This window comes from Symphalangus syndactylus, chromosome 7 (assembly GCF_028878055.3).
Source record: "Symphalangus syndactylus isolate Jambi chromosome 7, NHGRI_mSymSyn1-v2.1_pri, whole genome shotgun sequence".
NCBI lineage: Eukaryota > Metazoa > Chordata > Mammalia > Primates > Hylobatidae > Symphalangus > Symphalangus syndactylus.
Window position 1 is genome coordinate 135,105,137 of NC_072429.2, and position 25,491 is coordinate 135,130,627.

Below are 25,491 nucleotides of genomic sequence, written 5' to 3' on the forward strand. Positions count from 1 at the left end.
CCATGCTTTTCTTGTCTTCAGTTTTTTACCTTCTTAATAATTTGGCCTGTGATATGTGATATGATTTAGCTGTGTCCTCACCCAAAATCTCATCTTGAATTGTAATCCCCATAACCCCCGTGTGTCAAGGGAGAGACCAGGTGGAGGTGATTGGATAATGGGGGAAGTTTCCCCCATGCTGTTCTCATGATAGTGAGTGAGTTCTCATGAGATTTAATGGTTTCATACCTGTTTGGTATTTTCTCCTGTGTTCATTTCTCCCTCCTGCCGCCTTGTGACTTAGGTACCTTGTTAATCTCTTTGTCCTTCACAATGATTCTAAGTTTCCTGAGGCCTCCACAGCCATGCTGAACTGTGAGTCAATTAAACCTCCTCCCTTTATAAATTACCCAGTCTTGGGCGGTTCTTTATAGCAGTGTGAGAACAGACTAATATAGCCTGTTTTTTAAACTTATTTTTATGTGGCTATCTGAAGCATTACCATTGTGTGTATAGCTCACGTCCTATTTCTATCATACGGTGTTGCGCTTGAATACTTTCTTTAAGCCAAATCTGCACCCTGAAAATCTGGGCCCTAGGATGGGATCTACTCAAAGAAAGTTTTGATAGTGTGGGTGCCAGGAGCAAATACTCAATTGTTCATCATGGGTTCAAGTTCCTGCGAACTATCTGATGGCTCTTGGACCCTGCGTTCTGTTTCTTCATCTGTAAAATTTAGGTTCTTGTGAGGATTAATTTTAAAAGAAACACATAAGCAATTAACTCCTGAAATGAACCAGCTGTGGGGCCTTAAATAAGTTATGAAATGTTCCCAGGTCTTCGCTTTGTAAAGTAGTGTGGAATCATTAGTTGTGCAGCTCTATCAATCTCCTCTCATTACAGGATTGCAGTGTGACTAGGAGGTTAGTTGTTGTGTACTTGGGTAAATTATTTAGTTTCTCTGTCTCTTTGTTTCCTTTTCTAAATAGGAGGATGATAAGACCTTATAGAGTTGTGAGAATTAAATAAGATTTTCAAGTAAAGGATTTACTACAATGCCTGGCATACAGTGAGCACTGAATACATGCTTGCAATGATGATGATGATGATGTGATGACAGAATCAACAGGAACGTAAAAGGAATCCAATTCCATTTACTCCTGTTGCCTCTTCAATACAAACATGATACAGCACCCACTTGCAGGTGCACCTGTGAAGGCCAAGAACTGTAGCAGCTGCCAAGAAAAGGAGATGGCCTCTTGCCAGGTGCAGAGGTGCTAGCGTGGCTGTCAGGAAGTGACAGAGCATTTGCTGAGAAGTCAACATTTGCTGACAGCTCACACATCAAAGCATTTTTTCACAGCTTTCAGTGCTGTTACCATACGACAGTGTTCATGGGAACAGCCATGCCTGGATAAACCAGATAAACTGAGGAATCAAAAGGCATATTCAGACCAAGACTAAAGAGAACCTTCTTCACCTCCTCTATACTTGTTCAATATGACCACTCAGGACACCTTAACTGCCTCGCTGCCTTTCTGAGTAGGTCACTGAGAACCTTGTTCAACCTTATCTGTCCATGTCTGTAGCTGCTATGCTGACTCAGGCCACTTGCCAAACCCTTACCATGCCAATACAATGTCAATGACCATTTCAACACCCTCAGCAGCTTCCCATTGCTCAAGAACCGTGACAAACGAGATTGGGAACACTGAAGTAAAGAAGCTAAAATATCATAATGATGAAATTTTGACCAAAAGACAGAGGTATTTTTGTAAGTGTCTATATGATCTTCTATTCCTCTACCCATATCTGCTAACATTCCAAATGCATTTACTATCCTGCTCCCCATTAATGAATCTGTTCCAGCCACCCTGGCCTCCTTACCCCTTCCCTAGCAAGCCAAGCATATTACTGCCTCAGAAACTTTTCACTTGGTCTTATTGCCTAAAATCCTCCTTCTCCAGGTGTCCCTGTGGCTTGCTTCCTCATTCTGTTCCATTTTTGCTGAATATTTTCTTATGAATGAGGACTTATTAGACCTCCCTGAATATAACAGCAGCCCCCAATGGCATCATTGTATCTCTTTCTTGATAGGACTTACACACATAAACCTATGTATCTCTTGATTCCCTCTACTAACATAAAACTTTGTGTAGGCACTTCCTTGAATTTTTTTCAATGAGTACATTCTCAGATCCAAGATGAATGTCATAAAATAAGCCCTTGATGAATATTTGTAAAATAAATGGATAGAATAAATGAAGGGCCATTGGAGAAACGTGTTAGTAGGTTTTTCTGCCTCTGGTGACTTCTACCTCAAGTTCACCCCCTTATGTTATCTTTAAAGCAGATCTTACCATAAAGGATTCACTTAAATGCCATCAATGGTTTTCTATTGCTTGGGAATTACAATGAGATTGGGAGGGTCAAAGTCACAGAATTAAAATAGTATGATGATATTCTGACCAAGTGACTTAGGAGTAGTCAAACCTTCCCCTATCCCATCACACTCCCCTTGCGAAGCCTACGTGCACAAGAAGGAAAATAAAACAAATTACCCTTTAGTATTTACTAAGGCTCTGGCCTCAAACCTTAATGCAAAACCTTAGATATGAACTAATAAACAAGGCTGAGCTCATGGAAAGATCAATTTTACTAAAACTAAATGTTTCACCAAGATTCACCAAGTCTAGCCAGGCTATTTCCCTCTCTATGACTCCCAAGCTCCCACTCCTCAAACCCAACCTGATAGCTCTGATCTTATAGCCATGATGTGAAGAAACGACAACCCCTTTTTCTCAGGTAAAAAGGAACTAGAACCATAAAATGGGGATTGGTATAGGAAACTGCTCCTGGGTATGACCTGTCACCAGTCCCAGATAATACAGTCCTCTTGGAATTCTTCTAATATGTCACATCACTGGGCTGAGGTTTTAAGTCTTCTAATACAGTGATGTTTCAATTAGATTCAAAGGAAGAAAAGAATCCCCGATAAACATAGTTGTAGAGGAAGCAAAGTAGAGAAAGCAAAGTTCAAAGTGCCAGAGCGTAGAGTAAGATTTGAAATGAGACTGGTGCAGATGGATCACAGAGGGGGAAAAGAAATACAATGCCAATGGTAATTACACAGGGGCTAGGTCATACAAAAATGCCCTAAAATCTTGAACCCTATCTGAATCAAAAAGATTGGCATTTGGTGCATTGAGAGAGGTATGGTAAGAATGAGCACTCTCTAGAAGCCATTTTATTGATTTTTGTTTTTCATGTTAACTCAGTTAAATTAATAGTAATGTTTCTGGATGATTGGTCAGGGTTGGCCGTAGCCCTGGTAGAAGGAGATGATAGGAATCTTAAAGTCCTGCTCACCACCTTGGGCAGCTTTCTCTAAACCTTCCTATGTTCTACACATTCTCTTGTGACCTTTGAAATGTATCATTCGAATTCTAATAATTCTTAAATAAGGGTTTTTATTATTTTTATTTCTTAAACCTAAGTTTAATATAAGAGACATGATAGTGGGATTTTTTCTTTTAAATTTTTTAAATTCAGGGGCACCTGTGCAGGATGTACATGTTCGTTACATAGGTAAATGTGTGTAATGGGTGTTTGTTGTATAGACTATTTCATTACCCAGGTATTAAGACTAGTATCCATTAGTTATTTTTCCTGATCATCTCCCTCCTTCCATCCTCCATCCTATGATAGGCCCCAGACTGTGTTTTTCCCTTCTATGTGTCCATGTGTTCTCATTATTCCGCTCCCATTCATAAGTGAGAACATGCAGTGTTTGGTTTTCTGCTCCTGTGTTAGTTTGCTAAGGATAACGGCCTCCAATTCCATCCATGTTCCTGCAAAGGACATGATCTTGTTCATTTTAATGAATGCATAGTATTCCATGGTGTATATGTACCACATATTTCTTATCCAGTCTATCATTGATGGGCATTTAGGTTGATTCCATGTCTTTGCTATTGTGAACAGTGCTGGAGTGAACATATGTGTGTATGTGTCTTCATAATAGAACGATTTATATTTCTCTGGATATATACCCAGTAATGGGGTTTCTGGGTTAAATGGTATGTCTGTCTCTAGGTCTCTGAGGAATCGCCACACTTTCTTCCACAGTGTTTGAACCAATTTACACTCCCACCGACAATGTAAAAGCATTCCGTTTTCTCCAAAACTTCACCAGCATCTGTTATTTTTTGACTTCTTAGTAATAGCCAAAGAATGTTTTCTAGATCATAAATCACAAAAATACCTTAATTCAGATAACCTCAAAAAAACACTATCCAGAAATTTACCATTCATTCCATTTAGTAGTTTCAATTGTCCAACTAAGCTTTCCCAATAGGTTATATAAAGTGTATTACTTTTATAATATTAATTGCTAATCACTAATTTTTAATACTAATAGGGCTTACATAACAAATACCACAGATTGAGTAGCTTAAACAATGTAAATTTATTTTCTCACCACTCTGGAGGCTGGAGGGAAGTGATCAAGGTGCCAGTAGAGGGTTGATTTCTGAAGCTTCTCTCCTCAGCTCTCTTCTGCCAGTGTCCTCAGATGGTGCCTCTGTGCATATCTGTGTCCTATTTGTCTCTTCTTATAAAGATACAGTCATATTGAATGAGGGCCCACCCTAATGGCCTCATTTTAACTTAATTATTTCTTGAAGGCCTTACCTATGTCTAAACAGTCTGAGGTATTGGGGGTTAGAACATTAACATATGAATTTTGGGAAAGCACAGTTCAGCCCATAACACCACGAAATTTCATGTGTCAGAATTGAATTGCAAATAATCATGCTCAGCAACATAAATGCCAGAAATGTGGATAATACGGAATTTTTATTACTGATTTCCTCACAGTCAGATCAGACTTTCAAAACAGAAACCCACCATCCCTTTCAGAAAAATTTAACTCTCAATACATGCCCTTTCTTTCTTGTCTTCTCAGCTTCAGGTAACAGGGTCTCAGGCAGATACCCACATGGAGTCCGGGCTCCGTTTTCAACACCCGAAGCAAGGACAATGTGTACACAAACCATGGATTCATTGACGCTCACCATGACCACAGCCTGTTTTTCTCAACCTCAAGCTTTTCTGACTTTTCAAACAGAAGTCGCTTAAGAGGGCAGAGGAGTCCCTTTGTTATCTGCTCATCCCATTTCTCCCACTTCATTTCCTGCCATTCCTTATTGCTTCCTATTTTCAGGATGATGTTGCTTCTCATTCGGATCTTTACAGAAATTTACTCTCGTCTGTAGTCACTGAATTTATTTTTCCTACACAGCTAGAGTGATCTTTCAAAAATATAAATAAATGTCCCTACTTCAGAGACAGCCTGAGATTCTGTTTCACCTTCAGCATAAAGGGCAAACATCTTAGTATGGAAGAAGAGCCTGTTTATTTCCTAATGCCCGTCTATGAGTCTGCAGCCTCATTTCCTGAATGCCCCTATGCAACACATATGTTCCAGCAATTTTGAGCTACCTACTTTTCCCCAAATATGCTATGTTGCACTTCTCCCATTCCCTGCTTCACAAAATACATTTACAATGTTCCAGCCTGTTCCAAAAGGAAACCCTGAGGGCCATATTACATTTCTACTTTCATTCCTTAACCCCCTTCACGTAGAAAAGATTCCAAACCCCTCCGGATTTCATGACAGTGTTATCTTTAGAATTTTGTTTTCTCCCCGTGTTTTCTGCTCTCTCCTTTAGTGTGTGACCTTATTATTTATTTTTCAGAATTGTTGAGACAAGAGCAAAATCAGATTCTGTTTCCATAATTGGCAGTGACACCAAAGAAACCGCATTGCATGCCATCATTGAGTCAGTCTTTGTTACCTTTGCTTAAGCACATACTGCTCCTACAGTGGCCTCTTGGGTGAGTCTAGGTAGCATCGACGCATGCCTGGGCACTCGGGTGAGCTGGCAGGGCTGGCCTACATGCAGCCTCTTTGCATGAGCCTTGAGGAACCTCCTGAAAGGGAATTACTGCTGAAGAAAAGGACACAGTGAACTTGGTATGGTAAGAGGCCTTAGCCTTCAAAAGGAAGGCTGATTCTGAGTCCAGGAAGGTGACCGTTCTTAAACAGACCAGACACATTTCTGCTCTGCCCTACATCTCTCACCTGAACCACATACATCCTCTGCATCCACACCAGACACCCTGGGTGTCTTTCTGTTCCTCAATGTTAAGTTGTGCTGCTGTATCACCAGCGTTGCGTGAAAGCGTCACTATCTCCACGACCTCCTCTCCCAGTTTTTTAACCCATTTTTGCCACTGAGCCCTCATAGCTTCACTATGACTTTATGTCAGAATTAATTTTTCCCCCTTTTCTGGGACAGGATGGATGAAAGGCACAAGGAAGGAAGAACATACATTGATTGCATGTTATGTATCAAGTACATTATCTATTATCTGTATCATTGTATTATCAAAAAACATCCCATATGTTTTTTATACCATATTTTTTAATCAAAAACGTACCATAATTGTTAAAAAAAAAACCTACCATACAATTGTAATTCTTTTCCCTGTTTTAAAGATGATCAAGCTGAGAATGAGATGCTGAGTTGTTAATCTAGTTGTTACAGCCAGCAGGTGGAAGAACAGCAACAGAATCCAGATCTTTTCAAGACCAGAGCTGATGTTCTAATGTCCTAATCCAGCCATGGGCTAACCATGAGTCTCCTCTGGGCTTCTCTGGGCTCACTGATGTAGTGACACTAATGGCAGGTACCTCAGCCCCTGTATCACACATCCTGCTGCTTCTGTCTTTCCAGAGCTCTGCTTCTGTTTCACCTCTGTCCTTTCTAGTGGATGTTGGCTTCATGCTCTGCTTCCAAGTCTAGACCCTTATTGTTCTAAACCATTCAGTGTATTATATTCCCTTATAATAGGAGTGATTTAATTAGACCAGGAGAACTGAATGATAGGTCCAGCACTCTATGTCTGGGGGAGATGCCTCTGTGCTGTCATCTTGAATATGAACATAGAAGCACATTCTCTGCTTTTGGTAGCCCTCTTGTGACTGCAAGGAATGCCAGACTCAGAATTAGAAAAAAGCTAGAGCTTAAAATAGCATGAGAGAGAGAGAGAGAGAAACTTTTGTATTATTCACCCTTTCATGAATTTTTTCATAATTTCCAATAGTTGCCTCTAAAAGCGTTATGACTGATATGGATGTATTGGTCATTATGACTGACATGGATGTATTGGTATGACTGATATGGACGTATTGGCTGGTATTCTCTAGAGGGACAGGACTAATAGGATAGATGTATACATGAAAGGGAGTTTATTACAGATAATTGACTCACACAGTCACCAGGTGATGTCCCACAATAGGCCGTCTGCCAGCTGAGGAACAAGGAAGCCAGCCCGAGTCTCAAAACCTCAAAAGTAGGGAAACTGACAGTGCAGCCTTCAGTCTGTGACTGAAAGCCCAAGTGCCCCTGGCAAACCACTGGTATAAGCCCAAGATTACAAAATCTGAAGAACTTGGAGTCTGATGTTCGAGGGCAGGAAGCATCCTGCAAGGGAGAAAGATGAAAGCCAGAAGACTTGTCCAGTTTAGTCCTTCCAAATTCTTCTGCCTGCTTTTATCCTAGCCACCTGGCAGCTGATTAGACTGTGCCAACCCAGATTGAAGGTGGGTCTGCCTCTCCCAGTCCACTGACTCAAATGTTAATATCCTTTGGCAGCAACCTCACAGACACACCCAGGAACAATACTTTGTATACCTCAATCCAGTCAAGTTGACACTCAATATTAGCCATCACAATGGCTTATCACAGGTCTTATTAGTCTCTATCTCTCCCTCTCTACACACAGTCACCAGCACTGTGGCAGATGATGGAGGTTTCTCCTAAACAGACAGCCCACCTGTTACCTGGTTTCCTCCAACTCACCTTCATGTCCTTTCCTAAACATCCCTTTCTCGGGGAGAAATCCACTGACCTCCAGGCCCCTAATTGTACATTCTTTTCACACTTTGTACCTTTTCTTCTTAGTATTTTTTTTCAAAATCTAAACTGATTATTTGAGTGAATGCTTACTATGAGATCATTCACTAGATGATGAGCTTCCTCAGGGTGGGGCAATGTTGGCTAAGCTTGACCCTGTTTTTATAGTCTCAAGTGTAATCTGGGCACAGAAAACATTTGTACAAGGGCTGAATGCATAAATAAACGAAGAGCCAGCTTTTAATAAATGTGTGTTGAGTGGGAATTGAGATTCAACATATTTGTATGTAATGTGGATTCAGGAGTGACACTGACAATTTATATGCACTGAGTGCCTTGGATTCTCCTATGAACTCTATGCATTGGTTTGACTCTGCCGTCTTTGAAGGTGGTAACTGGAGTTCATTGGAAATGTTGTATTTGCCAGTTCCACTTTATTTCCTCAGCCTGGATTTCAGAGGCAAGCAGCATGTCTTTCATTTATCCAGCTTATCTAGAGCCTATTCAATAGAATAATCAACTTCCAGCATGTTTCACACTTGTTGCTTGTCAAAGCCTCTTACAGTCAAGAAATGTAAGTAATCAGTGCAGTGTACCTGACAACAAGTAGGATGAGAGGTTCAGGATTTTAATTTTGTTCTTTCTTCAAGAACAAGTGTCTCTCTGGCAGCTGGAGTGACCTTTCTGTTCTCCTTTACACAATGTGAAAGCATGTTATTGGCCTTTCAGCAAGGCCTCTTTATGTACTTTCTGCGTATTTTCTCCTTATCTTCTTTGACTTCTCACCACAGTGTTTTATGATATATTTTTACTTGCCTGTCTTTCCCAAATCTATCATGACTCACTTAACGATGAAACTTTTGAGTCAGTCACCTGGTCCCCGGTTATTGTTTCATATAAACATGTTTCCTGAAGGTTACCACAGGCACTACATGCTATGTCAGCCATGACAAAAACACAAACGAGGCTTCTGGATGAAAACGATGCCTGAGGGAATGAGTAAGAGTTCTGTATGAGACAATTTTGGGTGCTCAGGAAATACATGTGGCATGAGTCAACAAATGAATTGGATGAATGAAGGACAAAGAACTGATGGATATTAAATTATCTTGAACAAAAAAAGCCATCTGTTAAGTCTCAGCGTATGTTGTATTTAAAATAAACACTAGTCTGACATCTGCAAGGAAATAAAAAGTAATTGGAAATTTACTAGTTTATTTATATAATAAAAATGGAAGATTTTGCATAATTTTAAATACAATTGATCTTTCAAAATCCTACGTACAATGTGCTTATGCCCCACACTCAAATCTTCCTACTTGCAACCCCACCACATTTCTCTGTCGTATCTCTGTTGTTCCCAAGCCCTCTTTGGACTCTATTTCGCTGCTGTCTTGTATGCTCCCTGCTACCCATATACTGCAGATTAATTTGGTCTTCCTGAAGGTGGCTTGATGATCTTCTCACTGAGTAAACTTGACCTATTCTATTAACTTCTGAAATTTTGACTTGTTTTTAACCCTTTTCTCTTATAGCATCAAAAAACCGTGGGTATCTAATAAGCAAACACAGAATATTATTTGTTAGATGAACAAAGGCAAAAGGCCTGGTCATCTTTTGTTTCAGTCATACTAGAGAGAAAACTATATCTGCAGTCTGAAATTTTGTCTCTCTTAACTCAGTAGTTAATTACTGTGCATGTTGGTTCACTGTTTTTCTTTTTTCTTTTGTTTCCTTTAGATCTCACTGTTCTCATCTAAAAAATGGGACAGTGAGGCTGGGCAGGGTGGCTCACGCCTGTAATCCCAGCACTTTGGGATGCCAAGGCGGGTGAATCACAAGGTCAGGAGTTCAAGGCCAGCCTAGCCAACATGATTAAACCCTGTCTCTACTAAAAATACAAAAAATTAGCTGGATGTGGTGGTGGGCGCCTGTAATCCCAGCTACTCGGGAGGCTGAGGCAGGAGAATGGCGTGAACCCAGGAGGCGGAGCTGGCAGTGAGCCGAGATCGCGCCACTGCAATCCAGCCTGGGCAACACTGCGAGACTCCATCTCAAAAAAAAAAAAAAAAAAAGACAGTCGGAAGTAGGATTGGGAGTGGTCTACATTGTGTCAAAAATCTTTTTCTAACTCTTCCATTCTTTCTTGCAATAAAAGTGAATTGAGGCCGGGCGCGGTGGCTCACGCTTGTAATCCCAGCACTTTGGGAGGCCGAGGCGGGTGGATCACGAGGTCAGGAGATCGAGACCATGGTGAAACCCTGTCTCTACTAAAAATACAAAAAATTAGCCGGGCGTGGTGGCGGGTGCCTGTAGTCCCAGCTACTCGGAGAGGCTGAGGCAGGAGAATGGTGTGAACCGGAGAGGTGGAGCTTGCAGTGAGCCGAGATTGCGCCACTGCACTCCAGCCTGGGCGACAGAGTGAGACTCCGTCTCAAAAAAAAAAAAAAAAAAAAAAAAAAAAAAGTTAATTGAAAGGTCCTAGGGGTTTATTTCGTCTTCTTTTGATGTCACTTTTCACAAGCAGAAGTCAGAAAAGGACACTCTCCCTACGAGGAAATTCATAACAAAGAGTTCTGAAATTAAGCTGGAATTTACACTTGCAGATGGCAGCTTTGACAGCATCCATCTCAATCCTAATTTGAAAGGGAGTTATTAGATGTATATAGTTCTCATGCTATTCAAACAAAGTAGATCACTCCAGTCACCACTTTCAAAGACAGCAGATCACGTGTTCTAGGAATGGTGATGATAACAGCACCCTACATCTCTGGGATGGAAAATAAGCACCCGTAATGTGAGAAGAACTTTGCAACACAGTTTCTAGTCTCTGGAAAATGCAGCTGGACAGAATTGAGACATGTGTAAAAGCATTTCCTCCATAGTCAGAACTAGTTTTATTCTTAAATTAGCTGGTTACTAACCATATATCCTCAGGCAAGTTACTACACTTCTCTGAGAGTAAATATCCTCTTCTATAAAATGAGAACATGTTGCTTTCCTCACAGAATCCTTATAAGGATTAGACAAGGTAACTTGGGTAAATATTCCAGTGCGATACCTGGCTTATCAGTAGATACTTGTCAAATGTTCAACCGAATGAAAGAAGGTTAAAGCGAATCTATTTTAGTCTCAGTTTCATATAGGTCTCAATATAATACCTTCCAAAAAGAAGCAAGAAGCACCTGCTGTATCTGCAAAAGAAGGTGGCAGGAACCAGATTTGTGCTCTTGTCTCCAGAATGAGTTCATCAAACATTTTATGTAGAAGACCAGAGAGTAAATAGGCTTTATGGATAATATAATCTGTTGCACCTGTTCATTTCTGCTGCTGCAGAGTTGAAGTAGTCATAGGCAATGTACGAATGAATGAATGTGGCTTTGTTGCAATAAAACTTTACTTATAAACATAGGGAGTGGGCAGAACTTGACTAGAATACGATAGTTCACTGACTCCTGCTCTAGACTACGAAAGATGTTGGAGCAGATGAATAAAAATGAGAGAGATTAGCAGAGGATTTGGGGATTAAAGGACTCATTTGTGGTGAGTCCCTTATTACCCTATCATCCCCTTAGCACACTAAGCACAGGGTAACAGGTTGGAGAGCATCCTTCTTCATCTCAGGTGAGAGAGGGTTTGAAGAGACCACTCAAAGAGGAGCCTTTGTGAACTTGTGTCTAACTCACCCCTGAGACATTACCTGCTAGCCCATAGCTTGAAGGGAGAAGAAAGTAGCTGAATTGGGACTCACTTGAACTCAGCATTTCTAAAGACAAAGGATGCATTGTGGTCTTTTGTGGACCAATGTGGGCCTCACATAAGAGAGTTGTCTTAGCTCTTGCTTGAGAAGGGTGAGTGAACTTGACTGAAAAATGACAGAGGCATACCAAAAAAAGAAGCTAAAAGGGGAGCCCTACATGACCAGCTGAACTAGAAATGCACTGTCTCACTGCAAGGGGGATGGTCCAGCCATACAGATGTGCTAACATTATCTGCAGAAATTCACAGATGTTTTCTGAGAAGCAGGGTTAGACACTTGCCAGCCTCAAGGAGAACCTGTGTTCTCTCTCAACAGTTCCACTCAAGTAATATATTCTCCACCTCTTTTCTCCCTCCTTCTTCCCCATTCCTATTCTCTAGCCTGGAGGGGTCTGAATCAAGCTTAGGAAGATAGGCTGAGATAGTAGAAGAGCAATTTAGAGGAAGAAAAACAAAGCCAACCACGCACCTCTCTTGGAGTTCGGGGAGCCAGACCCAGGAGAAAGAAATAGCTGCAACATTGATTAAGTTTAAAGTCTTCGCCTATAATCCCAGCACTTCTGGAGGCTGATCAGGAATTTAAGATCAGTCTGGCCAACATGGTGAAACCCCATCTCTACTAAAAATACAAAAATTAGCTGGGAGTGGCGCATATCTGTAAGCCCAGCTACTCAGGAGGCTGAGGCAGGAGAATCGCTTGAACCCAAAAGGCAGAGGTTGCGGTGAGCTGAGATCACACCACTGGACTCCAGCCTGGGCAACGGACTGAAACTCCGTCTCACCAAAAAAAAAAGGTTTTGATTATTTCACTGGAACAGACAAATTAATTCTTTCTTAATTACCTATATGCTACTTACTTATGCATGACCAGAAAAAATATAAGACTTAGCCTAAACATAATCCAGGGGCAGAACATAACCATCACCACAGAATAAATGTAAAAGGAAAGTAGGAGATAAAAATAAAGTTACCTTATGATTGTATCCCATGAGATATGCTTTTTCAAGGTAATAGATATAAATGTTAGTGTCCTCTTTATATCCAAGAACATGAACTTAGTTAAAACTGGGCCAGCAACTCTATATTCTATCATACCTACTGAACTTTCTTTTAATGAAAGAAGCATTTCAATGCCCATCTTATTCCTCAAACTTTGCTGTTCGATTATAAAACCAGATCATCAAACAGTTTGGGAATCTAAGCTATGGGATATAGACTGACACCTCACCTCAACACAGTACATTTCCGTGTTCTGGATACATAAATCTAGAAATGTACATTATGACGCGTTAGCATCTTAGAACTGCAGCATTCGTTATCTTAGAATCAAAGCAGCCCTGTTTCTTGGGATAGAGCTTATTAGAAATATAACCTCAAGATACCTTACAATCTAAGATAAAAAGCCTCTCAAGATCTTAACATCATGGAAGCTTAGAAAAGTAGTTTTAGACTTAAAGAAACCTAACAATAATAAATAGAATCTTAGAAATTTAGAATTGTGGCTTCTTAGAATCATATTAAAACCTTATAGGTCTTCTATAATCTTGGGATCATAGAATTGTTAAAGGTCAGAATCCTAGTGTGTTAGAAAACTGAAATAATAGCACTTTTGAGTCCTGCAATTGAATCTTTCTGGGATCTTAGGTGTTATCTATTTCAACTTCTACACAATGTAAAGATCCCTTTATAAAAATGTTAGCAACAGCAGCAATATCAAAATTGTACAAGAGATAATTCTTTGCTAGTGGGGAGCAGAAACAGGCACTCGCCTGTGCACTGCTGGATGTTTGTCACAATTTCCGACCTCCACTGAGTGGTTTCCACTAGCACCTCCTCAGTGATCAGCCATTGACAAATATCCCAACCACTGTTTTATATATCCTTGGTGTGTGGGTTTCCCTGGGGGAAGAAATTATCTTCTAAGATTTTTTTCAACATTTAAAATTGAATGCATACTATGTGCTAGATCTGATCTCATGCGAATCTCTCAGTTATTATCTTTATATTTTACAAAAGAGAAAGTGGAGGTTTAGAAAATGTGACTTATTGGGTCAGGGTTACACAATTGATAGGGGGTTGGAGAAGAATTTAAAGCTATAATATTTTGACTACCCCATATCTTTAAAAGCTGAAACTGTCCCGACTTTACTGTTTGGACAGCATTGGCTGTAAGAAATCACTTCTTTTGTTGAGTCAGATCCTATTTTTTTCTCCAGTCTATATTCATAATATCATTATCATATGGTTATGGGTTTATGACTAAAAGGCTACATATGCAGTTAGTTTCTAGAATCAGACTCTCTGGAGTCTAATTCCAATTCTTGACGTATCACTGTGACCTTGGATAAGTTCTTCACTATTTTTTGCCTCACTTTCTTCAACTGGTATCTGGGTAATTTACTGTTGTGTGTCTAGAGACTCCCCCAAAATTTAATGTCTTAAATTAACATCTATTTTGATATATCTCATAATTTTCCAGGTAAGAAATCTGGGCAGAGATTGGTTGAGCTGTTGTTTTCTCCCCAATGTTGACAGACGTCACTTGATGGTATTCCACTGGTAGGTGGCTGCTCTAGGGTATCCAGGAAAGGCTTCTCACGTGTCTGGCACTTTGGCAGTGATGATTGGGAGACTGGCTTCATATGCAACTATTGACCAAAGGGCAGGCAGGGCCTCTACAGGTAGAGTGCTGGAAATTCTTACATGATGGTTCTAGGATCCCAAAGTGAGATTTCCAGTAATGAAGGTGAATGTTGCATGGCCTTTGATGACCAAGCTTCTGGAGTCACTGAGTGTCTTTTCTATTGTTCTCTATTGGCCAGCAGTCATAGCCTGCCCAGATATAAGGGAAGAGGGCATAGACCTCACCTTATCATGGAAGAAATATCTGAGAATTCACAGTCATATTTTAAAACCACTGCACCTATAAAATGAGACAATAATAATTCTTACCTCACTGATTTTTAAGTCTTAAAAAAAAAGCTACACTTGTTAAAAGCTTATGACACAGCTTAGCATGTAATGGCTGATCCGAAATATGAGCTGTTTTTATTTACAGGTGGGCTCGAATTCACAGGAGTATCTCTGCAATTGCAAACTTACGGAGTCCTTCTTTCCTTCTCAGAGCAGTGGCAACATTAAGGGTTGGGTGGAAGCCAGGGTGCTTGAGGACACGGAGTTAATTTAGACACAGCTCCCATGAGAGGGGCTGTGAGATTAAAGAAATAATCCATTTTAGAGTATAAAAGAGCTGCTTCCATAAGTGATCAAGGCAGAAGGGCTGCCCTGGATTTATTCATGTCTGTATTGGAAGTTACGGCACATGTGTGCTCCCCTTATGTAGCTACTGTGCTGGGCACATGTACCAAATATACTTAGGAGGGGAAATAATAAATCATTAACAACTATGAGCTTCTCCTTGAATGGAACCATGAGGGGGGAGGATCCCCCAAGCAATTCAAACTCAATTACTCTGTTCACAGAGTGTTTGAAATAGAAACAAATGAAGAAGGCAATTGCAGAGGCAGGCAGCATTCATCAGTGCAGCTGGATGCATTTTGTCCTGGGCCACTGGTTAGATTTTGTAAAATAAAAACAGGAGTAAAAATAATAAGAGTGACCCCTCACATTTGCAGAGCATATCAGAATTAGCAGTCACCTGCTAGTTGTCAACCCCTTGAGTTGTCCTGTAAAGCGCAAATGGTTAAATACAATTGTCCAATGGAGTGACTGGATTTTAGACACATCGATGGTCTTCCCCACTGTTACAGACTATCAGTTGTCAGGCCTAGAGCCCAGTCTTTTGGGTACTTGCTTAGGCTTACTCCTGTTTATTACCAGTGCTTCTGTCTAGTAAGGGTCTATTTAGTACAAAATTAGGAAATGGCTCAGCTTTTGTTCTTTCTCTTACAGAAGAGAACAATCCAATAATGAGAACATCCTGGAGGATCACAGAGTCCAGAGTCCCCAGAGAGAGGGAGAGCAATCATGTCTTCTAGATGGCGAATTGCTTACACATATGTCTAGGTAAGACCATATGTGTAGAACAGATGAGGTGTTTCTTCTGCCGTAGACTCTCTCTTGTCTTCCATCTAAGTGTCCTCTGTTCTGCCGGCTTTTTCAATGTCTGGGTCTGGATGAAGGTGACTCACCTGCATGACAGTGGTTCATGAATTTCTGGAGCCCATGACATCCACCATAGTGACTTTGTTAGTTTGTTTGGGCTTTCATAACAAGCACAGACTGGGTGGCTTACACAACACAACCTTATTTTCTCACAATTCTGGAGGATGGAAATCTGAGATTAATGTGTAAGCAGGGTTGATTTCTTCTGAGGACCCGATCTTTGGCTTGCAAGTGGCTACTATACCCCACTGTGTCTTCATATGGTCTTCCCTCTCTTCATATCCGTGTTCTAATCTCCTCTTCATATTTGGACACTAGTCATGTTGGATTAGGGCCCACCCTATGACCTCATTTTAACTTCATTACCTATCTAAAAATCCTGTCTCCAAATGCAGTCACATTCTCAGGTACTAGGGGTTAGACTTCAACACATAAATCTTGAGAGGGACACAATTTAGCCTATAACAGTGATCTTCAGAGTAGATTTACCTGCCTGTCTCCATCACTCTGAGCATGTTAATTCACATGTTAGGTATTAGCACTAAAGTGTGCCAGGCTCTGTGCAAATTAGGCCCTTAGTGTACAGCAGAATGCAATGCAACCACAAGCCCAAACTCGCAGAGTGAAAGATGAGCACCTCTCTTATAGTTTGTAACGTAGCTTTTAGCTGCATTACGATTCCTACCTTAAAGGTTTGTTGTGAATATTAAAAAGTATTCTTACAGTTAGGGCTTTAATGGAGAAAGAACCAGAGAAGATGCTGAGAAAAAGTCACCAAGAATCTGGTATGCGAAAAGGATAGGGTGGTGTACTGGAAGTCAATAACAACAACAAAAGTGTTTTGAGGCAGAGGGAGTATTTATTATATTTAATGTGGCTGTAATGCCATTAAATAAAAGAACAGAAAAGCAACCATTGAATTTGGCAAAACGGAGGGAATTATGTTCTTGGTAAGAACATATTTAGTAGAGAGGTAGAGGGAAAAACCTAATGGAAGTTAATTGAAAGGAGAATGTGAGATCAGCAAGTGGAAAAAGGGACTACGGTCAACTGTTTTAATAATGTTTTCAATGAATGGGACTCAAATTTTGAATGACCATGAACTTTGCTGTTAGTAGCATCTTACGGACATCTTAGAGATTTGCTGCCAGAGGGGAACAAAACAAAAACGTAGTTAATTTTCTCAGTTCCAGTTAAAAAAAAAAAAAAAAAACAGTTGGGATACCATCTTGGGCCAATTAATCATAATCAAGGACTCCAAAAGAATCTGGAAGCTTCCAGGTAGATCTAAGGCTGAGATGGAAGAAAGAACATTTCCCAGATGCAGATTGACATGAGTGGGAGGGATGTTTTTGAGTAGAGGAGGAGTGGTGCTGGATAAATAAAGCAGAATATAAGGACTAGATAATTGTTTCACTAAATGTATGTGACAACTATGTGAGGCAGATAGGGGAGTATTTCACAGTTCATGCAGGAAGAAACAGTCTCCTGTAGCTCCCCAGTGCAGAGTATAAATTCATACCTAGAGGCAGTTATATAATGTCATGCATTGAAAGTCAATGCTATATTTAAACAGCCGTAGAAACAGAAGAAGTGGATCTTTAGGAGTTATGCAGTTGTTTTCCGGAAACTCTCCTGTGCCCTATCAATGATGCCACATGGGTGCTATTTACTTTGCCCACCCATGAAGACCACCTGAAGGTCAGGAATAGGTGACATTCTTTTCTAGGGATCACAGCAGAGTTCTCTTAATATATGCCTCTGCTAAAATTGTTAAACCATGAGAAGTACTTTTTTGCATAAATAAGCTTTTAAAATCCTATTTTGCTGTGTTTCTCTTCCGTTAATTTAGCAAGCAGCTCAAGATCTCATGAACTCAATATAAGTACATCTTCTTGACTTGGTCATGTCTAGGCTTATCTATATGCTTTAAGAGGAAAAAGTGAAAAGCAAAGAATCACTCTTGGTCGGTTCCGATTCATTATTAAATGTGAATGTGTGTGTGTGTGTGTGTGTGTGTGTGTGTGTGTGTGTCTTTTTTTCAGGCAACAATATGATAATGCCATATTTTATATAAGAGAATAAGCCTATGGTCGTACAAGTATTATCTGAAGAAAAACACACAGTAACAAAAGTGATTTGGGGTTATCTGGAGCTACATTTTATTTTGTATGTGATGTAATTATATGTGGACTTGATTTTGATAATCTAGTCTCTCCTGTCTATAAAACTGCTAAAATGTCAGGCCCTATTTTGTATTTGCCTTGTCCTGGTAGTTTAAGATAATGCTGATTTCTAAGGGTAGCTGGTAGAAGTGAAGAAATTATAAGAGTATTAGATTTGTTGCTTAGTTAGTATATGCTCAGCCTCTTAGATTACACAGTTGAGCTAATCATTATAATTTGTTGTGAGAAAATAAATATTTTTCAACTCCAGTCTGATTCTTGAATAATAGGATTGGACAGACCAAGGCTGGGCCTTTACGGTGACCTGCTGTGCACGTGCATAGTTAATCTACAGTCAGCATCTCATGAAGGCAGCCTAGTGTAGCAAAAGGAAATGGAGTTTGGATTCCAACAGTTTGGAGTCAATTGAGTTACTTCTGTGTCTTACTACTTCTTTGATTTGTGGTATATTATGGCCTCTTTGGGTCAAGTTTTCTTATTCTTAAAGCTGCAATGATAATATGTAGGTTTAAGGATTTTCATGAACTTTAAGAAAATTGTGGTAAATAGCAGTGCCAATTCAGCATATGGGAGAGCCCTGGAAGGATGTTTCTTTCTTACTATGCTGGCTTTTTTATTTTCTGTCTGCTTATGTCAAATGGTGATCATAGAAGCATGAACCCCAGTGGAATTATGGTCATCTTCGTAAACGGAGCTTTAAGAAATGAGTAAGGTTTGACATTACAAGTACACAGCTCTCCTTGTTCAACTTTCCAAGGGATAAAAAAATTGTCGGCCGGGTGGGGTGGCTCATGCCTGTAATCCCAGCACTTTGAGAGGCTGAGGTGGGTGGATCATGAGGTCAAGAGATCGAAACCATCCTGGTCAACATGGTGAAACCCCATTTCTACTAAAAATATGAAAATTAGCTGGATCTGGTGGCACGCACCTGTAGTCTCGGCTACTTGGGAGGGTGAGGCAGGATAATTGCTTGAACCCGGGAGGCGGAGGTTCAGTGAGCCAAGATCCTGCCACTGCACTCCAGCCTGGGCTACAGAGCAAGATTGTCATGAAAAAACAATTGTCAAAATTGTACTAGAACAAACAAAAATACATGATCAATATTTATCGTGTATCATGTCATAATAGCAGCACAATATAAACATCAGTATTTTTTTAATTATAAATAATTAATGGCTGCCTGACCAAAAAAAGTATGGTCTCTTCATACATTGTCTTCATGCTGTATCTAAGGGATAGTGGGTATTCCCTGTTATGCTTCATATTTAGCTATACTGATATCATGAGATTTCACAATTTCTGCCCTGAATGTGAATAGCTTATAAAAGTAGTAAAAACAGACCAAAAATAGCATTATTTGTAAAATGTCTATGGATTTTCTGAGAACTAGCTTATATTTTATTAGAGTTGGTGCTCCCAGTAATTTTATAGAAAGGCATTAGTATACCCATGCTATTTTAATAGATGAGGAAGCTGAGGCCTGAGGAGTTTAATCAAGGCAAGGAGCACCAATGATATTTGAACAAGGACATTTGTCCTTCAGCCCAGCTCAGAGCTTATATTGAAAATAGCCAATTATTGTTTCAAGTCAGTTATTCTGGGTCAGTATTTTGTTTGACACATGGGATATATTCAGCAAAATGATGTGGAGCATTGCCTTAAAAATGAAAGTATATGTAAATGGGAAGGGGGTATGGAGAGATAAACCTGAGATTCAAATTCAACTTGTATTTATTAATGGCTACTTTGTACTAGCCATTCTCAGTGATCTTCTTCTGAAATATGTGATTGAATTCTCTCAACATACTCATTTTCAGTTAAGGAAACCAGATTTTAGAGATAGAAAGTAACTTGATTAAGGACACACATCCAGCAGATAAGGGAGCTAGAATTTGAATGCAGCTTTCCTTAATACAAGCCCAGAGCTATCTGTATTGTTTCCAATGTGTAGTTCATGAATACAAAGGCATTTCATCAGGCCTATAGAAATTCACACAAAAAAAACTTATTTCAGAATTTTCTAAGTGTAAGGTATCGTGTGTGTGTAATAGAATTCTCTTGCTTATTTGTAATTGTGCACCTATGAAAATCCTTATAATCACAACATATATAAAAATCAAGTGGTATTTTAAGGGTAAGCAGCCAGAAACTGTGACTCTTCATGTTAAGACAGAACAAAGATCTGAACTGACAGTTTTCAAGGCCAGTTTAAAAGTCAGACACACACATAAATGAAGGGTCTTTTTGTGTCTCCCTGTTGGTACTGTCGAGAATACAGCAGTCCACGTCACCACATTGCCATTTGTCGTGCACCTGGCAAGCTAAGGACTGAGCAGAAGTTGATCAGAAAACTTTTTATGAGAAAACCCATCCTGAGAATGAGCTAAATGATGGGAATTTATTTTTAAAGTGTGAGTCAGTGCTTTGAGAGCCAGTATGAAATGCCTAATGCATGGGAGATCCATAATACTGGGAATTCATTAAATGTTGATGAATTGAATGAAATGGAAATTCCCTTGGATTGCTTCATTGTATTCATGATTCTGGTAATCCTAGAACTACATGAACTATGTCTTTTGTATTTTGGACCTCTTTGGAAGTCACCCAGAAAGGCTTCCTGAAATTTATTTATTTTTTTTTTTATTTTTATTTTTTTTAGACAGAGTCTTGCTCTGTCGCCCAGGCTGGAGTGCAATGGCATGATCTCAGCTCACTGCAACCTCCACCTCCCGGATTCAAGCAATTCTCCTGCCTCAGCCACCTGAGTAGCTGTGATTACAGACACCCATCACCACACCCTGTTAATTGTTGTATTTTTAGTAGAGATGGAGTCTCACCATGTTGCCCAGGCTGGCCTTGAACGCTTGACCTTAGGTTTACCAGCCTTGGCCTCCCAAAGTGCTGGGATTACAGGAGTAAGCCATTGCGCCTGGCCCTGAAATGTGTTTTATGAGAATCAGAGGTTTAGGATTCCTGTTATTGATCTATACCGGCTCAATAACATTGGGTAAAACATCTAACCCTTCTGAGCCTACCTGTTTTTGTGTCCTCAGACATAAATCTATTTTCAAATGGAGATTATAGAAATCACCCCTTCATTTTATAAGTGAAACACATGAAGCCCACAGAGCTTGCTTAATGTCACAGTAGTCTTTACTGTGCTTTACAGTAGTTGAGATAATGGAATTTTAAAATAACAATGAAAATGAATAATATTGTTACCAGGTATATGGCCTTGAGCAATTCATTTAATTTTTTGGCCTCAGTTTTTCCATCTGTATAATTGAGGGTGTTGATAGTATCAATCACAGAAGTTAGGATGAGATAAAATAAGCTTAAAACATTTAGCACAGCGTCTGGTATGTGAGAGCACCCAATTTCCTCTTTTCTCTTTTCTTTTCTTTTCTTTTCTTTTCTTTTCTTTTCTTTTCTTTTCTTCTCTTCTCTTCTCTTTTCTTTCCTCTTTCTTTCTTTCTTTCCTTCTTTCTTTCTTTCCTTCTTTCTTTCTTTCCTTCTTTCTTCTTTATGTCACCTCCTTTCTGCTAGGCTCTGTGCTAGGTGAGAGGTATATGACTGTGACAACCACAGATCAGCTCTCAGTCTCATAAATAATGCAACCCAGCAAGGAACACATACATGATAAAAACACTTATCATTTTAAAAATAGTCCTTGTAATAATTGCTATGAAAAAAAATAACAGGAAAATATAATACCAATTGAAAGAAGAATAGGATCCAGAAAAGCATCTTAAGGAAAAGTCATCTTTAGCAGAAACCTGAAGAACACCTAAATTAAGAAGATGTCATAAGAAATCTAAATGTCAAAAAAACAACAATGCGTAAATCCAGGTAAACAGTGGGCAATTAATGTTAAGTAGAAGAAACAGAAGCCGTCATTCTCAGTAAACTAACACAGGAACACAAAACCAAATACCACATGTTCTACTCATAAGTGGGAGTTGAACAATGAGAACACATGGACACAGGGAGGAAAACTTCACATACTGGGGCCTGTCGAGGGGTGGGGGGCAAGGGGAGGAACAGCATTAGGACAAATACCTAATGTATGGGGGCCTTAAAACCTAGATGACAGGTTGAGAGGTGCAGCAAACCACCATGGCACATATATACCTATGCAACAAACCTGCATATTCTGAACATGTATCCTAGAACTTAAACAAGAAAAGAAAAATAGCATGTGCTAAAATATGCAAGCATAGGGACCTAAGAGACAGTCACAAGTCCTTCTGTGATGGTCTCCATGCCTGCGTCCTGAGCATATCTCCCATTGTCTCCCCATGAACTCTTCACTCCAGCCGTACAAAACTACGATAGCTCCTCTGCCACAGTATATGCTGTTATGGTCTGGGGTGCTTCCCCTCTCTTCTCCAACATCTTATTCCCAGTTTCCTTTCAAGATCAGCTGAAACACCTCTCCTGGAAAACTTACCTTAATGCCACTGACTTGAAGATGCACTTTCTGTGACTGCTCACGCAGTCAGCATCACAGAACATACCAGGCTTTATCATAATGGTTTATCCATATGTTCCCTCGCTCTATGTATTATGAGCTTCTTAAAATTAGTGTTCATAATGCAACCCCCATATGAGTCTACAAGGGCATATGTGTGTGTATCTTTGTGCAGAGTACATGTTGAATAATGCATCAACACTATAAAATATATAAGATTGTTATGCCCATGAAAATTGTTAAGAATTAGTAATAGTTGCAAAAGGAGTCTGAGAAAGCTTCAGAAGGAGTCTGAGAAAGCTTCAAAAAATATCTTCTGTACAACTTTTTTGACAGAGTTGGTCAAAAATGCCATCAATGGTTTATGTTCCACTTCCATAGTCTTACAATTTTTGCTGACAGCAGATACCCAGCCAGGACATACAAGTTCCACACCAGTTTATATCTAGGCGGGGTCCTATTACTGAGAAGGTCCTATGACCAAGAGCAGGTAGGAAAAAGTCATATGAGCCACTTCCAGGCTAAACCACTTTCTGTGGCATTCTTCACATACTGTCTCTCCCAACCTGACTACTAGATTCCCAGAGGGTCCGTGGAAGCCATGTGGTCAATGAAGATGGGAAAGTCTTTGTTATCTACTTCCCTAATTGATTGGATTGGAAGGAATTCCTTCATCTGCTCGTCCAATGACTGGACATTATTTAAGCGAGAAATACCTTGTACTTATGGCAAATTACTGCAAATTTGAGGTTTTCCGTTTTAGCAGTAGAGGTTCCCTAACGAATACGCCTTGTATCAAGTGTTTTCTATGTGCCAGTCTCTGTGCTAACATTAAAGATACTCAAGTAAAGCAGTCTCTAAGCTTTGAAAAAGTAGATACATAACTGACAACATTGTGAAGTGGAACTGAACACCATGATGATCTGCAAACATGAGCCTTTCAGAGCTGAGAATATGGGGCTGTCATTTCCTGTATTTTGTAAATGAACTCGTTTCTTTTCACGGTAAGGGTGCTTCTCTAGATATTCCATAGGTGGAGCTGCAACATAACAATAATGGCTGTCTCCAAATCTGGCAGGTCATGGGAATCTCTTGAAAAGACCTTTCCTTTATTTTTTTAAGTGAATATTTTTTGGATCTATTTTGCATAAGTATTATTCTCTAAGTATGAGTTGGGATCAAGTATGTTTGTGGACACCATCCAGGTGATGTGGATGATTGGCTAAGTTTGGGAACTACTTATTCAGGTGACCTTTAAAATGTATCTTAAATATGCAATCCCAAATGGCTATTCATCAGCTTCCTCCAACTTCAAGCTGCCACTAAGCCCACCCCCTTCTCACTTTTAGGAGATAACCTTGCCTTTTACTTCATGGAGAAAATTGGATCCATCTAAAAATAATGATTCTATCTTTTCCCTACCAAGCCTCTAGCTTGTACCTGGATACTCTGCTGTCACTCCTGTTACAAGGTTGAACTGTTCCTACTTTGTTGACTCTTCCTACTCAAACAAACACTGTGTGTGTGTGTGTGTGTGTGTATACACATATATATATACACATGCATATACATATATATGTGAGTATATATACATATATGTGTGTATATATATGTTTACATATATGTGTGTATATGTTTACATATATGTGTGTATATATGTTTACATATATATATATATATAAAATCCCCTCTAAAATAATACATTTTTTTTATTCTGGATCAATTCTGCTTGCCTACAAAAATCTGTGATAGCTTCTGTCTTTTACAAAATAAACCTAGCTAATTCCCTTCTCTACTCATTTCAAGTTTTCTTTTATAACAAAGCTACGGAGAATGTCCTAAATATTTGATTACTCTATACCTTCTGTCCTTTTTTTTTTTAACTCTTCACATTCAGGCTTTTATATCATAGTTTCTTTGATTCTGCTCTTGGCATGATCTCTAAAGACCTCAATGCTATGAATTCCCTGCTTCTCCATCCTCTGATGATCAGGTATTTCAGCAGCATTTGACATTGCAGATCTCCTATTTGAAATATCTTTTCTACTTGGGATCTGGGATGCCACACCTTCTGTATCTCCTCCCATTTTATTGCCCAGTCCTGCTTACCCCTGTTCATCTTTCTTGTTTTGTCTCATATTACATGATTTGACATACACCACACAGCAGCTCCACCAGATGACATAACCATTCTTTAACACTCTTTGTTCTATAGTCAGCCCAAATGCTCATCTGTTTTTCTCAAGCCCAAAAGGGCCTTCCCTATGAGACAGACATTCACATTCTTTGCAATAAGTCTATAAGGATGGAAACTGCTTGATTATGGACCAAGGTGGGGAGTTGGGGAAGATACAATAATTCCTCCTGAAACATTGATGCATTGGCTCTCTGAAGCAAGTCTTCCAATATTCTCATTATCATTGTCTTTCTCTATAAAAGAAAATGCTTATAGTAAAGCTTTCTGTGTATTTGGCATGTGCAGTGCAGGTAGGCTATTCTTCTCCTTTCCACATGCCTATTTTTATTTTAGGTAGGAGTGATGGAACTTTTTTTGGGAATGGGCAGAAAGTAACAGAAAACTCAACTCATTTCCACAGTTGGGATTAAGACATGCTGAGTCTGCCTGGCAGACTTTGAGGGAATGGAAAACCCTGAGAAAGAGTTTAGTCTAAGGGGTGCTAAAGTGTTCAGATTCCCAAGTGACACCAGAGATTTGGAGGAGAAAACCGGTGCCAGGGACAAAGTGAGGCTGATGCCTGAGTCTTTTCCCAGGTAGAAACTAAAGAAGATGATGATTGTCCCTGTGGATAAAGAGTAATATGTAAATTAAACAAACCCACTTCTTTATTCTTTCAACACATGCATATTAAGAACTTAGTCTTGGAATGTGCAATTCTGGCCCTTGAAATATGTCAAGAAATAAAAGGAATTCTTGCTCTCACGCTGCTTATGTTCTAGCAAAGGAAGACAGAAAACAAATAATATATTT

The 25,491-nt window shown here is 39.6% G+C and overlaps 1 long non-coding RNA gene across 1 annotated transcript in view; it reads left to right on the forward strand.

Annotated features, from left to right (window-relative positions):
- Nucleotides 1–15,740, forward strand: part of LOC129486850 (uncharacterized) — a 44,670-nt gene extending 28,930 nt beyond the window's left edge. Inside the window, exon 4 of the long non-coding RNA XR_008659121.2 lies at nucleotides 15,633–15,740. This is a non-coding gene — a long non-coding RNA (uncharacterized lncRNA). The remainder of the gene's footprint in view (nucleotides 1–15,632) is intronic.
- The last annotated feature ends 9,751 nt before the right edge of the window (nucleotides 15,741–25,491 follow it).